This window comes from Chlorocebus sabaeus, chromosome 24 (assembly GCF_047675955.1).
Source record: "Chlorocebus sabaeus isolate Y175 chromosome 24, mChlSab1.0.hap1, whole genome shotgun sequence".
NCBI classification, from domain to species: Eukaryota; Metazoa; Chordata; class Mammalia; order Primates; family Cercopithecidae; genus Chlorocebus; species Chlorocebus sabaeus.
In genome coordinates, this window is record NC_132927.1 from 40,005,791 (window position 1) to 40,019,594 (window position 13,804).

The 13,804-nt window shown below is 44.3% G+C and overlaps 1 non-coding gene across 1 annotated transcript; it reads right to left on the reverse strand.

Annotated features, from left to right (window-relative positions):
• Positions 1–5,217: 5,217 nt before the first annotated feature.
• Positions 5,218–5,431, reverse strand: LOC119619207 (small nucleolar RNA U3). Its single transcript, XR_005235631.1, has one exon. It is a non-coding gene; the product is annotated as a small nucleolar RNA U3 (small nucleolar RNA).
• Between the last annotated feature and the right edge of the window lie 8,373 nt (positions 5,432–13,804).

Genomic DNA, 13,804 nt, shown 5'->3' on the forward strand with positions numbered 1-13,804 from the left:
AAACCAAGCTGTGCCCCGAACACCTTGGGCACATGTCCTCAGGACCTCCTGAGGCTATCATGGGCACATTCTTAACCTTCGCAAAATAAACTTCCTAAATTGATGGGGCTTGTCTCAGTTACTGCTTGGTTTGCAGAATGTATTGCTGATATGAAGGAAAACTTGAGTTCTTACATCTAAAGTAGAAAAAAACAGAGGCTGAATGCTATTTTTTAATTTGTCACTTAAGAGCTATTTAGGAAAAAAAACACAAAACTTTTTATCTGAAAAACGCAAGCCCTGGCCGGGCGCGGTGGCTCACGCCTGTAATCCCAGCACTTTGGGAGGCCGAGGTGGGTGGATCACAAGGTCAGCAGTTCAAGACCAGCCTGACCAACATGGTGAAAGCCCGTCTGTACTAAAAATACAAAAATTAGCCAGGTGTGGTGGTGTGTGCCTGTATTCTCAGCTACTTGGGAGGCTGAGGCAGGAGAATTGCTTGAACCCGGGAGGCAGAGGTTGCAGTGAGCCAAGACTGTGCCATTGCATTCCAGCCTGGGCGACACAGCAAGACTCTGTCTCAAAAGAAAAAAAAAGAATGCAAGACCCTTTAAATTTTCAGGCCCCGGGAGGCATTTGAAATGTAACAGCATTCTTGTCTCACTCTCTGTTGAACTAAATAATTATTCTTGAAGCCATTTGTTATATAGTCTCCAGACTGACGCCAAGTAGCCATAGAATGCCATGTATCCTGTAGTTCAACAGCGTATCACTAGCCAATGTTATTTCTGTAAACCAATGAGAATTCCTAATGAACAAGTTTTGTAATTGTCCCTTCTCCTGATTCATCCTATTTTCTTCAAAAACCTGAGCCTCTGTTTTGTTCTCTGGAGCACTCAAGGCAACTTGGAAGTGTCCTGAAATGCAGTCCTCAAACTTAAGCCCCTCAAAAGTTACTTTTGCCTCAACTTCTTCCTTTTAGGTTGATACTATCATGGAAAAAAAAGTAAGGAAATGGTTTTAAATTGCAGTGTTAGGGGTTTAAGTCATTAAGAAACTATTTACCATTAAAAATTATATATACCCACACATACACTCACATATATTGTTAAAATACGCCATGAAGTCCAAATTATACACAATACTTAAATAAATAACTAAATAGTTTTAAAATGAGCTGGGTGCAGTGGTGCACCCCTGTAATCCTAGCTACTTGGGAAGCTGAAGCAAGAGCATCGCTTGAGCCCAGAAGTTCAAGACCAGCCTGAGCAACAAAGCAAGACCCCGTCTCAAAAAAAAACCAAAAGCAAATTGTATGTCATACTACTTGCAAGTTCTCATGCTCAATCACTGTATCAGGGCTCCATCAGGAAAATAAAATCAATAGGAGACATATATTGAGGGTTTTTTGTCAAGGAGTTGACATACAGTTGTGGCAGCTCCCTAGGTAAGTCTAAAATCGGTAGAGCAGGCCATCAGGAAAGGCAGGCTGGAACTCAGGCATGAGCTGAAGCTGCAGTCTAAAGCAGAATTTTGGCTGGACGCAGTTGCTCATGCCTGTAATCCCAGCACTTTGGGAGGCTGAGGCAGGAGGATTACTTCAGCCCAGGAGTTAAAGACTGCAGTGAGTTATGATCACAGCACTCCATCCTGGGCAACAGCGAGACTCCATCTCAAAAAAAAAAAAGAGAGAAGGAAAAGCAACTCAGAGCAGCCTAAGCTATGTGAAGTATGCAAAACTTGTTAGGCTTACAGAGACATGACTGAGACCTCAATCATCCCCCAACCCCACCAACCCACACTAACTGCCCAGTGGATTCACCTTCCCCGCTACCTAGACAGAGCTGATTATCAACACAGGGGAATTGTGTGGAGAAAGTAATTCACGTAGAACCGGCTGTGCAGGAGACGAGTATTATTACTCAAATCACTATCCTTGAGCATTCGGTGATCAGAGTTTTTAAAGACAATTCGACAGGTGGGGCTTGGGAAGTGGGAAGTACTGATTGGTCAGGTTGGAGATGGGGGTCGAAGGGAGTTTTTCTTGCTGTCTTCTGTTCCTGGGTGGGATGGCAGAACTGGTTGAGCCAGATTACTGGTCTGGGTCTGGGTGGTGTCAGCTAATCCATGGAGTGCAGCGTCTGCAAAATATCTCAAGCAGTGATCTTAGGTTTTACAAAAGTGATGTTATCCCCAGGAGCAATTTGAGGAGGTTCAGAGGAGCCCAAGGTTGCTTGACCTGTAAACTGTGATTTCTAATTTTTTTTTGAGACGGAGTTTCGCTCTTGTTGCCCAGGCTCGAGTGCAGTGGCACGATCTCAGCTCTCCGCAACCTCTGCCTCCTGGGTTCAAGCGATTCTCCTGCCTCAGCCTCCTGAGTAGCTGGGATTACAGGTGCCCACCACCAAGCCCAGCTAATTTTGTATTTTTAGTAGAGACGGGGTTTGTCCATGCTAGTCAGGCTGGTCTGAACTCCTGACCTCAGGTGACCCGCCCATCTCGGCCTCCCAAAGTGCTGGGATTACAGCTGTGAGCCACCCCGCCCGGCCCTGTAATTTCTAATCTCATAGCTAATTTGTTACTCCTGCAAAGGCAGACTGGTCCCCAGGCAAGAAGGGGTCTTTATAGGAAAGGGCTATCAGTTTATTTTATTTGATTTTTTGAGACAGAGTCTTGCTCTGTCACTCAGGCTGGAGTGCAGTGGTGCAATCTCAGCTCACTGCAACATCCACCTCCCAGGTTCAGGCGATTCTCCTGCCTCAGCCTCCCGAGCAGCTGGCATTACAGGTGCCTGCCACCACGCCCAGCTAATTTTTGTATTCTTAGTAGAGACAGGGTTTCACCATGTTGGCCAGGCTAGTCTTGAACTCCTGACCTCAAGTAATCTGCCCGCCTCATCCTCCCAAAGTGCTGGGATTACAGGCGTGAGCCACCGCACCTGGCCATGTCATCAATTTTGTTTCATAGTCAAACTATGAACTGAATTCCTTCCCAAAGTTAGCTTGGCCTACGTGCAGGAATGAACAAGGAGAGCTTAAAGGTTAGAAGCAAGATGGAATCGGTTAGGTCTGATTTCTTTCACTATCATAATTTCCTCAGGTATAATTTCATCAGTTGTAATTTTGCAAAGATTGTTTCAACACCCAGGGGTAACTGTTCAAAGACATTTTATTCTGTCCAGGTGTGGCGGCTCACGCCTATGATCCCAGCACTTTGGGAGGCGAGGTACGTGGATCACTTGAGGCCAGGAGTTCTGAGACCAGCCTGACCAACATGGTAAAACCCCGTCTCTACTAAAAATACAAACATTAGCCGGGCATGGTGGCACACGCCTGTAATCCCAGCTACGTGGGCGGCTGAGGCAGGATAATCCACTTGAACCACGGAGGTGGAGGTTGCAGTGAGTCAAGATCGCACCACTGCACTCCAGCCTGGGCAACAGAGCGAGCCTCTGTCATAGTGATCTATATATACACGTGTGTGTATATATATATATATATCATGTATATAGATATATATATATCATGTATATAGATGTATATATATCGTATATATATGATAAACACATTTTATTCTTTTTTTCCCTGTAGTTGCCAGACTAGCTGATAAATTACCTAAAATGTTAAAGTTGTGGAGTAGGACCCTCACCCATTATCTTCATGTTCCTGGAATTTGTGATACAAAGAACAGTGTATCGCCAATCAATAGCTTATGTTATTTTAATGAACCAATATAGGAACTGCCCCACTTTTTAAAACCCACCTGAATATATGATGCTAATCAGAGCATATATTCAAGGCAACTTTAATCTGTGTCTCCCAGGTTGCAGTCCTCAAATTTGACCTAAATAAACTCTACTTATATTAATTTTTACCTCAATTCCTTTAGTTTGACAGTCTTATATTTGTGGGAGTGGGTCAGTATAAGCATACAAGATGTACAAGCTAATCCTATTTTCCCCTCTTTTTATTTTTGTTTGTTTGTTTGTTGTTGTGGCAGGGTCTTGCTCCATAGCTCAGGCTGGAATGCAGTGGTGCAATCTTGGCTCACTAAACCGCCTCTGATAAAATACATTTAACAGGAATAGCCCTAACCTCACACTCCATTCCAGCCTGGCTCTCTCCCTCTCAAACTCCATTCCAGCCTGGCTCTCTAACTTTCTGCCTCATTCCGCTGGCTAGTCCTTAAAACCCTGACCTAATAATACTCTCTTTTTGAAGTCTCTGGCTCCAATCCTAAGCACCATATTCCTTTGCCCAAATCTGGAATCCCAGGGCCTCTTGAAGGTTTCCCAGTACATGTAAGGCCCACTCCTAGGCATGCATGCATGCCTCTACTATGTAAGGAGTACTTCTGGAAGCCACCAGCTCTAGAGTTTCTGAAAACGTCAACAAGACTGCCTTTGAAACCAGAGGGTGGGTGGTGGTGAGAACATCCTGTGAAGGGTGCCAGCTGGTTTATACCAGTCAGTGTGCCAAACTGCTCCTCTAAAGATAAGAGGTGGTGCTGTTTTCATTCCTCCAGTTTTAAGATGCACTTTACTGTTATTACCCTTTTTAGTTTAGAAAGATAAAAGTTGACGAAGAGGCAGGGCTAGCACTGAAACCGATAATTATGTTAATCAAAAATCCCACCCACCTCCAGAAAACCTTTTCACAGAGCTGCTGAAAGTGGTAAATTGATTGGTTTAAGCTGTATGTTCTCTTCATGCCACTTTCCTTTTTTCTTTTTTTTTTCTCTTCCCGCCACTTTCAAGCTAAAAGAGTGAACAGATAGTAAAATAGCTACACTAAATGGAGTTAAGAGGAGAAAAAAAGGACAGACTATCTGACAAACCAGTGTCTGGGTCTTCTAGTTAAGAATTAGAGGCCAGGTGCAGCGGCTCACTCCTGTAATTCCAGCACTTTAGGAGGCTGAGGCAGGTGGATCACCTGAGGTCAGGAGTCCAAGGCCAGCCTGACCAACATGGTGAAACCCCGTCTGTACTAAAAATACAAAAATTAGCCGGGCATGGTGGTGGGCGCCTGTAATCCTAGCTACTTGGGAGGCTGAGGCAGGAGAATCTCTTGAACCCTGAAGCAGAGGTTGCAGTGAGCCAAGATTGTGTCATTGCACTCCAGCCTGGCAACAAGAGACAGACTCTGTCTCAAAAACAAAACAAAACAAAACAAAACAAATAAACAAAACATAAGAATTAGGACCATACTTTTATTTTATTTTATTACTTTTTAGACAGGAATCACTCAGACTGCATTCTTTCTCTCTTACTCTCCTGCAGGAAGAGAATGATCATGAATGGCAAATGGCAGGTGCAGTGAAGCAAGAAAAGCTGGCTTCGGGCTCAGAAGAGAATACTGTGCCTCTTCCTCATGGTTTCCGGTGCTCTGCATGTTCAGAGAAACTTCTCTAGTAATGAATGAACTGTAGAAATGATCCTTGAAAATATGGTCTTGATACTTTATTTTTGTGGCGATTTTTTTTTTTTTTTTTTTTTTTTTGAGATGGAATTTTGCTCTTGTTGCCCAGGCTGGAGTGCAATGGCGCGATCTCCACTCACCGTAACCTCCACCTCCCGGGTTCAAGCAATTCTTCTGCCTCAGCCTCCCAAGTAGCTGGGATTACAGGCATGTGCCACCCCACCCAGATAATTTTGTATTTTTAGTAGAGATAGGGTTTCTCCATTTTGGTCAGGCTGGTCTTGAACTCCCTACCTCAGGTGATCTGCCCGCCTCGGCCTCCCAAAGTTCTGGGATTACAAGGGTGAGCCACCGTACCTGGCCAGGACCAAAAGGAGCAGCTTGGGATCCTTATACTGCGAAAACACGTTCACATCTTTCTTAATTAAGATTTTATGCTGGGCGAGGTGGCTCATGCCTTTAATCCCAACACTTTGAGAGGCCAAGGTGGGCAGATCACTTGAGGTTAGGAGTTCAAGATCAGCCTGGCCAACATGGTGAAACCCCGTCACTACTAAAAATACAACAATTAGCTGGGCATGGTGGTACACGCCTGTAGTCCCAGTCACTCAGGAGGCTGAGGCACGAGAATCCCTTGAACCCCGGAGGCAGAGGTTGCAGTGAGCCGAAATTGTGCCACTGCACCCCCGCCCAGGCGACAGAGCAAGACTCCGTCTCAGACAAAAAAAAAAGATTTTAAAATACCTATTTGCCAGTTCATATGTAGTTGATTTGGAGCATGTGCTACAAGATTGGTTCTAAATATACATAAACTAAGAGCTGAGAAAGTTATTGCTAAGCTAAATTCAACCAGTTATACTTTCTTTTTTTCTGCTCTCTCCTTGCACCTATATTATTCTAATTCTATTTGTCAGGCTGCTTACTTTTACAATCTTTTTTAGTATAGAAAAGGTAGAAAAAAAGTAGAAAAAAATGATATCATGAACACTTTTCTTTAATTAAAAAAAATTTTTTTAAATAGAGACGAGGTCTCACTATGTTGCTTAGGTTGGTCTCAAACTCCTGAGCTCAAGTGATCCTCCCTCTTTGGCCTCCCAAAGTGGTGGGATTACAGATATGAGCCATCATAGCAGGCCCAAAGCAGATGTTTCAATAAGCACTATTACTCAAAGCCAGATATGTGATTTTGAACAAGTTACTTTATTTTCCTCAAAACTCCAAATTACTCAAGTGATAATGCCTCCTGTTCAGGGATTTTATGAAGATTAAGTACAATAAAAATAAGCACAAAATAAACAAAAAAATAGCACAGTGTAGGCATTCAGGAATTATTAGTTGAAGTTCCAACCCTTCCTCTATGTATACCCCTTACTTTGTGCGATTACAGGAAGGATGACAAAAAAGGATATGGTGGGGGTTTTTTTGTTTTTGTTTTTGTTTTTTGGTTTTTTTTTTTAGATGAAGTCTCGCTCTGCCGCCCAGGCTGGAGTGCAGTGGCCGGATCTCGGCTCACTGCAAGCTCCGCCTCCCGGGTTTACACCATTCTCCTGCCTCAGCCTCCCAAGTAGCTGGGACTACAGGCGCCCGCCACCTCGCCCAGCTAGTTTTTTTTTTGTATTTTTTAGTAGAGACGGGGTTTCACCGTGTGAGCCAGGATGGTCTTGATCTCCTGACCTCATGATCCGCCCGTCTCGGCCTCCCAAAGTGCTGGGATTACAGGCTTGAGCCACCGCGCCCGACTTGTTTTTTTTTTTTTTTGAGACGGAGTTTCACTCTTGTTGCCCAGGCTGGAGTGCAATGGTGAGATCTTGGCTCACTGCAACCTCCGCCTCCCAGGTTCAAGTGATTCTCCTACCTCAGCCTCCCGAGTAGCTGGGATTACAGGTGCATGCCACCACGCCCAGCTAATTTTTGTATTTTTAGTAGAGACGGGGTTTCATCATATTGGTCAGACTGGTCTCGAACTCTTGACCTCAGGTGATCCACCTGCCTCAGCCTCCCAAAGTGCTGGGATTACAGGAATGAGCCACCACATCTGACCTTTGTTGTTTTTTTGAGATGGAGTCTCCCTTTGTTGCCCAGGCTGGAGTGCAGTGGCACAATCTTAGCTCACTGCAACCTCCGCCTCCCAGGTTCAAGTGATTCTCCTACCTCAGCCTCCTGAGTAGCTGGCATTACAGGTGCCTGCCACCTCGAGGTGCCCAGCTAATTTTTGTATTTTTAATAGAGACGGGGTTTCACCGTGTTGGCCAGGCTGGTCTTGTACTCCTGACCTCAAGTGATCCACCCACCTCAGCCTCCCAAAGTGCTGGGATTACAGGCATGAGCCACTGCGCCCAACCCAAAAAAGTATATGTTTGCTGAGGCCTTTAATTGTTGAAAATGATCCTTGGAAAAAAGAAAAATTAATGACAGGACTAGGAATGTACACCAGCCAGGAAGCAGAATTAAGAAAGTTTAAATGCAATGGATGAAAACTATAGGCAGGCCGGGCACAGTGGCTCACGCCTGTAATCATAACACTTAGGGTGGCCAAGGCCAATGGATCACTTGAGCTCAGGAGTTTGAGACCAGCTCGGGCAACATAGTGAAACCCCATCTCTGCAGAAAAATACAAAAATTAACAGGGCATGGTGGCTCATGCCTGTACTCCTAGCTACTTGGGGGATGAGGCAGGAGGATTGCTTGAGCCCAGAAGGCAGAGGTTGTAGTGAGCCCAGATCGCTCCACTGCACTCCAGCCTGGGTGACAGAGTCAGATCCTGTCTCAAAACAAAAAAGAAGAAAATTATAAGCAAAGAAATGTAGATTTCTTTTATTTAATACTTAAAAGAGAGTTATTGTGAAGTTGATATGAATTTATGTGAAATAAGACTGCCAGTGCCAGGTGCGGTGGCTCACACCTGTAATCCCAGCACTTTGGGAGGCTGAGGCGGGAGGATCACCTCCGGTCAGGAGTTTGAGACCAGCCTGGCCAACATGGCGAAACCTCATCTCTACTAAAAATATAAAAATTAGCTGGGTGTGGTGGTGCACCTGTAATGCCAACTACTCAGGAGGCTGAGGCAGAAGAATTGCTTGAAACTGGGTGGTAGAGGTTGCAGAAGATTGTGCCACTACACTCCATCCTGGGTGACAGAGCAAAACTCCATCTCAAAAAAAAAAAAAAAAAAAAGACTACCAGACTAATGTGGTGTTTTTAGGATTTTTTCTTTTTTCTTTTTTTTTTTTTTGAGATGGCCTGGCTTCTTCTTTTTTATCATGTGATCTCTAACTGATGTATGTGACACAGTAATACAAAACTATCTGAGTTATAAAAGAAACATGAAAGGCTTCTGTTTTCTTTTGTAGGCCTTCTGGAACTTTGCCTCAGACTCAGATACCAATGAGTCCTAATCATACCAATATCCCTACTCATTGCCTGCTTGTTTTTGGATTTACATATTTGACACTCTCATCTTATATCCTAGAAAAGTATTTAGTAAGAGTTGGATCTGGCCAGGTGGGGTGGCTAATGCCTGTAATCCTAGCACTTTGGGACGCTGAGGCGAGTGGGTCACCTAAGGACAGGAGTTGGAAAGCAGCCTGGCCAACATGGTGAAACCCCGTCTCTACTAAAAATACAAAGATTAGCTGGGTGTGGTGGCGGGCGCCTATAATCCCAGCTACTCGGGAGGCTGAGGCAGGAGAATCGCTTGAACCCTGGGGGCGGAGGTTGCCGTGAGCCAAGATTGTGCCACTTCCCTCCAGCCTGGGTGAAAGAGCAAAACAACAAAAGAAAAAAAGAGTTGGATTTAATTTTCTAAGCATTAGGTTAAATTTGTTATGCTAGATAACATGATATCCTAAGATAAGCCAAGCATTATAAAGATGGATCTGATGATTGCCAGGAATGTATTATCTATGCAGTAATGATAACGCATTGAAACAAAGCCATGTTTTCTCCCATTTTTAAAAACATGTTTTGATGATGAAGGATATAAAATACAGAGTCACAGTGAAAGCCTGCAGCTTGAGTACATTTGTAATCAGATGATTACAGATGATTGCTATGAGGCTAATGAAGTGAAATTTACTCCTAGGTTTGAGTAGATGATAAAAGGAACATTAAGTAGATGATAGTCTCAATCATGAATATATTCATCTAATTAACATTTTCCTACCTTTGAATTTAAATATCAAAATTGTTACATGAGAGTTGATTTGTAATACAAAATTTACTACTTTTGATAGTCATTTCTCACCTAAGCTTGCAGCATGTAATAATTTTTTTCCCACAAATCTTTTCCTACATTAAAAAAATATATAAAAAACTTGGCCAGGCGTGGTGGCTCTCGCCTGTAATCCCAGCACTTTGGGAGGCCGAGATGGACAAATCACCTGAGGTCAGGAGTTTGAGACTGGCCTGGCCAACATGGCTAAACCCCATCTTTATTAAAAATACAAAAATTAGCCAGGCGTGGTGCCGCGCACCTGTAGTACTAGCTACTCAGAAGGCTGAGGCAGGAGAATTGCTTGAACCTGGGAGGTGGAGGCTGCAGTGAGCCAAGATCGTGCCACTGCACTCCAGCCTGGGCAACAGGGCGAGACCCCGTCTTAAGAAAAAAAAAAACTAACTTATTTGGGTTGGGCGCAGTGGCTCGCGCTTGTAATCCCAGCATATTGGGAGGCCCTGGTGGGCAGATCACTTGAGGTCAGGAGTTCAAGACCATCCTCGACAAAATGGTGAAACCTAGACTCAACAAAAAATACAAAAAACTAGCTGGGTGCGGTGGCGCTTGCCTGTAGTCCCAGCTACTGGGGAAGCTGAGGCACGATCGCTTGAGCCTGGGAGGCAGAGGCTGCAGTGAGCAGATTGCAAGATTACACCACTGCACTCCAGCCTGGGCAACAGAGTGAAACTCTGTCTCTAAAAAAACAAACAAAAAAACCTTATTTGACTACTTCTTAAAGCAAAATGTGCAGTGAAAAGAAAACTGTTTCTTTCAAAAAACAAAATCATAAATATATACCTAAGTATAAGTGGGATAAATTATATCCTTTGTCCTCAGCCCCTGCGAGAATGCTCAGGGCAGAAGATAAATCTCCCTCTTTCCCCATACAGATGCCTTAACTACCTATTTGATCGGCTAAGATAAGGAAAAGCAAGGATTGGGTCCTTGAGCATTAGATGATAGCCCTGCAGGTAGAAGACTCTGTAACATGAAACTATCATTATGGTTCTCATTCCTTATGTACAAATAGGCCTCTGGGCGTGATTAGGTAATTGGAGGATAAAAAATGAGGAACAGAAACCACTCTGCACAAATAACATAAAGTAATACATTACATGGAATGTGTTTTATTTAGAAATATATTTCTCTTTAACGTGATTCATTCAAGAGATGTTATTCATCACCTATTATGCACCAGGTATATTCTGAGTCCTGGAGAGACAACATTTGACAAAGTCCCTGTCCTCGTGTAGTTTATTTTCTCGTGGGCAAACAGACAATATCTATTATTTTTATTAAAAACAATATAAGGTAATTTCAGCCAATGATAAGTACGCTGCCGGGTGGGATATTCAAAATATTTAACACAGGTATGGCCAGCTTGGTATCACATCCTCATGTTCTCTCTTGTGTTTGCTTTCTTCCTTCCTGCCTCACTCCCCTTTCCTGCTCACTCCAACTTCCTTGACATTGAACTTCCCAAAAAAGTGTCAGTATATAAGCTTTAGTTTGGGATTGTGTTTCCATATACTCCCCATCTTACCCCCACATCACCAGCAATTAGAATATAGGCCAACCTTAGCCTTCTTGTGACTAGTGTTATACTTCCGGTTGCTGGATCTTGGGAAGGTCTAGGAGATGCTGGGATAGCAAGAGTAGGGGATGTCTTGGGAAACACCACACTATCCTCTAGTTCTCTTCCATCCCATTTCTCTTTCAGTCCCTTTGATTCTCCTAAATGTAAGTGTCCCAAAGTCCACAAAAAAACTTCTGTGTTCCCTCTTTTAGTGGCTTCACCATCCCAGTCAACCACATTAAAAGATTTAACATCACTTTTGACCCTCAACCTAATCCTCTGCGCTTTGTCACACATTCATAGCACTGTGTGGGGAAGAAAAAGCATTTTCATGCACTCTTGCTCCCCCTCTGGATAACATCCTATTTCAGATTTGTTTGGATTTCGCAATAGCTTGAAACCAACTTTGCATGCCTCCATTTTCCACCTCTTCCAGCCCTTTGTATTAAGGCACCAATGTTTAATGCCTTAAAAGATCCAGCGGATCACTTGATGTCAGGAGTTCAAGACCAGCCTGGCCACCATGGTAAAACCCCGCCTCTACTAAAAATACAGAAAAATTAACTGTGCGTGGTGGTGTGTGCCTGTAGTCCAAGCTACTCAGGAAGCTGAGAGAGGAGAATCGCTTGAACCTGGGAGGCGGAGGTTGCAGTGAACCGAGATTGCGCTAGTGCACTCCAGTGTGGGTGACAAGAGCAAGACTCTGTCTCAAAAAAATAAATAAAAATAAAGATGAAATCCTTAACTCCCCTACAATGAACTCTTGGTTTAAATAGTGGAGTACTGTAAGAGCGTCTTGCTTCTTTCTCCCATTTTATTTTTTCTTTTCTTTTCTTTTTAGACAGAGTCTCACTCAGTCACCCAGGCTGGAGTGCAGGGGCATGATCTTGGCTCACTGCAACTTCCCTCCCAGATTCAAGCGATTCTTTTACCTCAGCCTCCCGAGTAGTAGAGTCAGGGTTTCACTATGTTGGCCAGGCTGGTCTGAAACTTCTGACCTCAAGTGATTCGCCCAACTAAGCCTCCCAAAGTACTGGGATTTCAGGTGTAAGCCGCTGCTCCTGGCTTTTCTCCCATATTCTTATTTATTTATTTTATTTATTTTTTTATTTTTGTGAGATGGAGTCTCGCTCTCTCGCCAGGCTGGAGTTCAGTGGCGTGATCTCAGCTCACTGTAGCTTCCGCCTCCCAGGTTCAAGCAATTCTCCTGCCTCAGCTTCCTGAGTGGCTGGGACTACAGGCTTGTACCACCAGGCCCAGCTAATTTTGGTATTTTTAGTAGAGATGTGGTTTTACTCTGTTGGCCAGGATGGTCTCGATCTCTTGACCTCGTGATCTGCCTGCCTTGGCCTCCCAAAGTGCTGGGATTACAGGTGTGAGCTATCATACCCGGACCTTACTTTTTTTTTTTTGAGATGGAGTCACATTCTGTCACCCAGGCCGGAGTGTAATGGTGCGATCTTGGCTCACTGCAACCTCTGCTTCCCGGGTTCAAGCGATTCTTCTGCTTCAATCTTGCGAGTAGCTGGGATTACAGGTGTCCGCTACCATGCCACGCTAATTTTTGTACTTTTAGTAGAGATGGGGTTTCATCATGTTGGCTAGGCTGGTCTCAAACTCCTGACCTTGTGATCTGCCCACCTGGGCTTCCCAAAGTGCTGGGAACACAGGCATGAGCCACTGCACCCGGCCTTTTCTCTCATTTTCTAAGGTGACCATAAAAAATTTTCTTTTTCTTTTTTTTTTTTTTTTTTTTGAGACAGGGTCTTGCTGTGTTGCCCAGGCTGGAGTGCAATGTCGCAACCTGGGCTCACTGTAAACTCCACCTTTGGGGCTCAAGTGATCCTCCCACCTTACCTCTCAAGTAGCTGGGACTACAGGTGTGCACCACCACACCCAGCTGATTTTTGTATTTTTAGTAGAGATGGGGTTTTGCCATGTTACCTAGCCTTGCTTGCCTGCCTGCCTTCCTTCCTTCCTTCCCTCTTTCTCTCTTTTCCATTCCCTTTCCCTTCCCTTTCCCCTCCCCTCTCTTCCCTTTCCTTCCCCTCCCCTCCCTCTCTCTCTCTCCCTCTCTCTTCTTTTCTTTTTCTTTTTTTGAGATGGGATCTTACTGTTTTGTCCAGGTTGGTCTCAAACTCCTGGGCTTAAGTCATCCACCCACCTGGGCCTCCTCTGTACCTGGGACTGCAGGTGCACACCACCATTCACAGCTTGGCTTTGAATTTTTAAAAGGCTAATAACCCAGAAGGACCAGGCACAGTGTTTCACACCTGTTAATCCTGACACTTTGAGAGGCCAATGTGGGAGGATCACTTGAGCCCAAGGAGTTTGAGACCAGCCTGGCAACGTGATGAGACACTATTTTTACAAAAAATTTAAAAATTAGCTAGGCATGGTGGTGCATGCCTGTAGTCCTAGCTACTCAGGAGGCTGAAGCAGGAGGATTGCTTGACCCCAGGAGGTCAAGGCTGCAGTGAGCCATGATGGCGCCACTGCACTCCAGCCTGGGCAACAGAGTGAGACTCTGTCTCAAAGGAAAAAACAAATACAAAAAAACCCCAGAAGCACAAAGCAAATGAGAGAAGAGATTTTAGTAGATCTATAGAAGACAGGCCG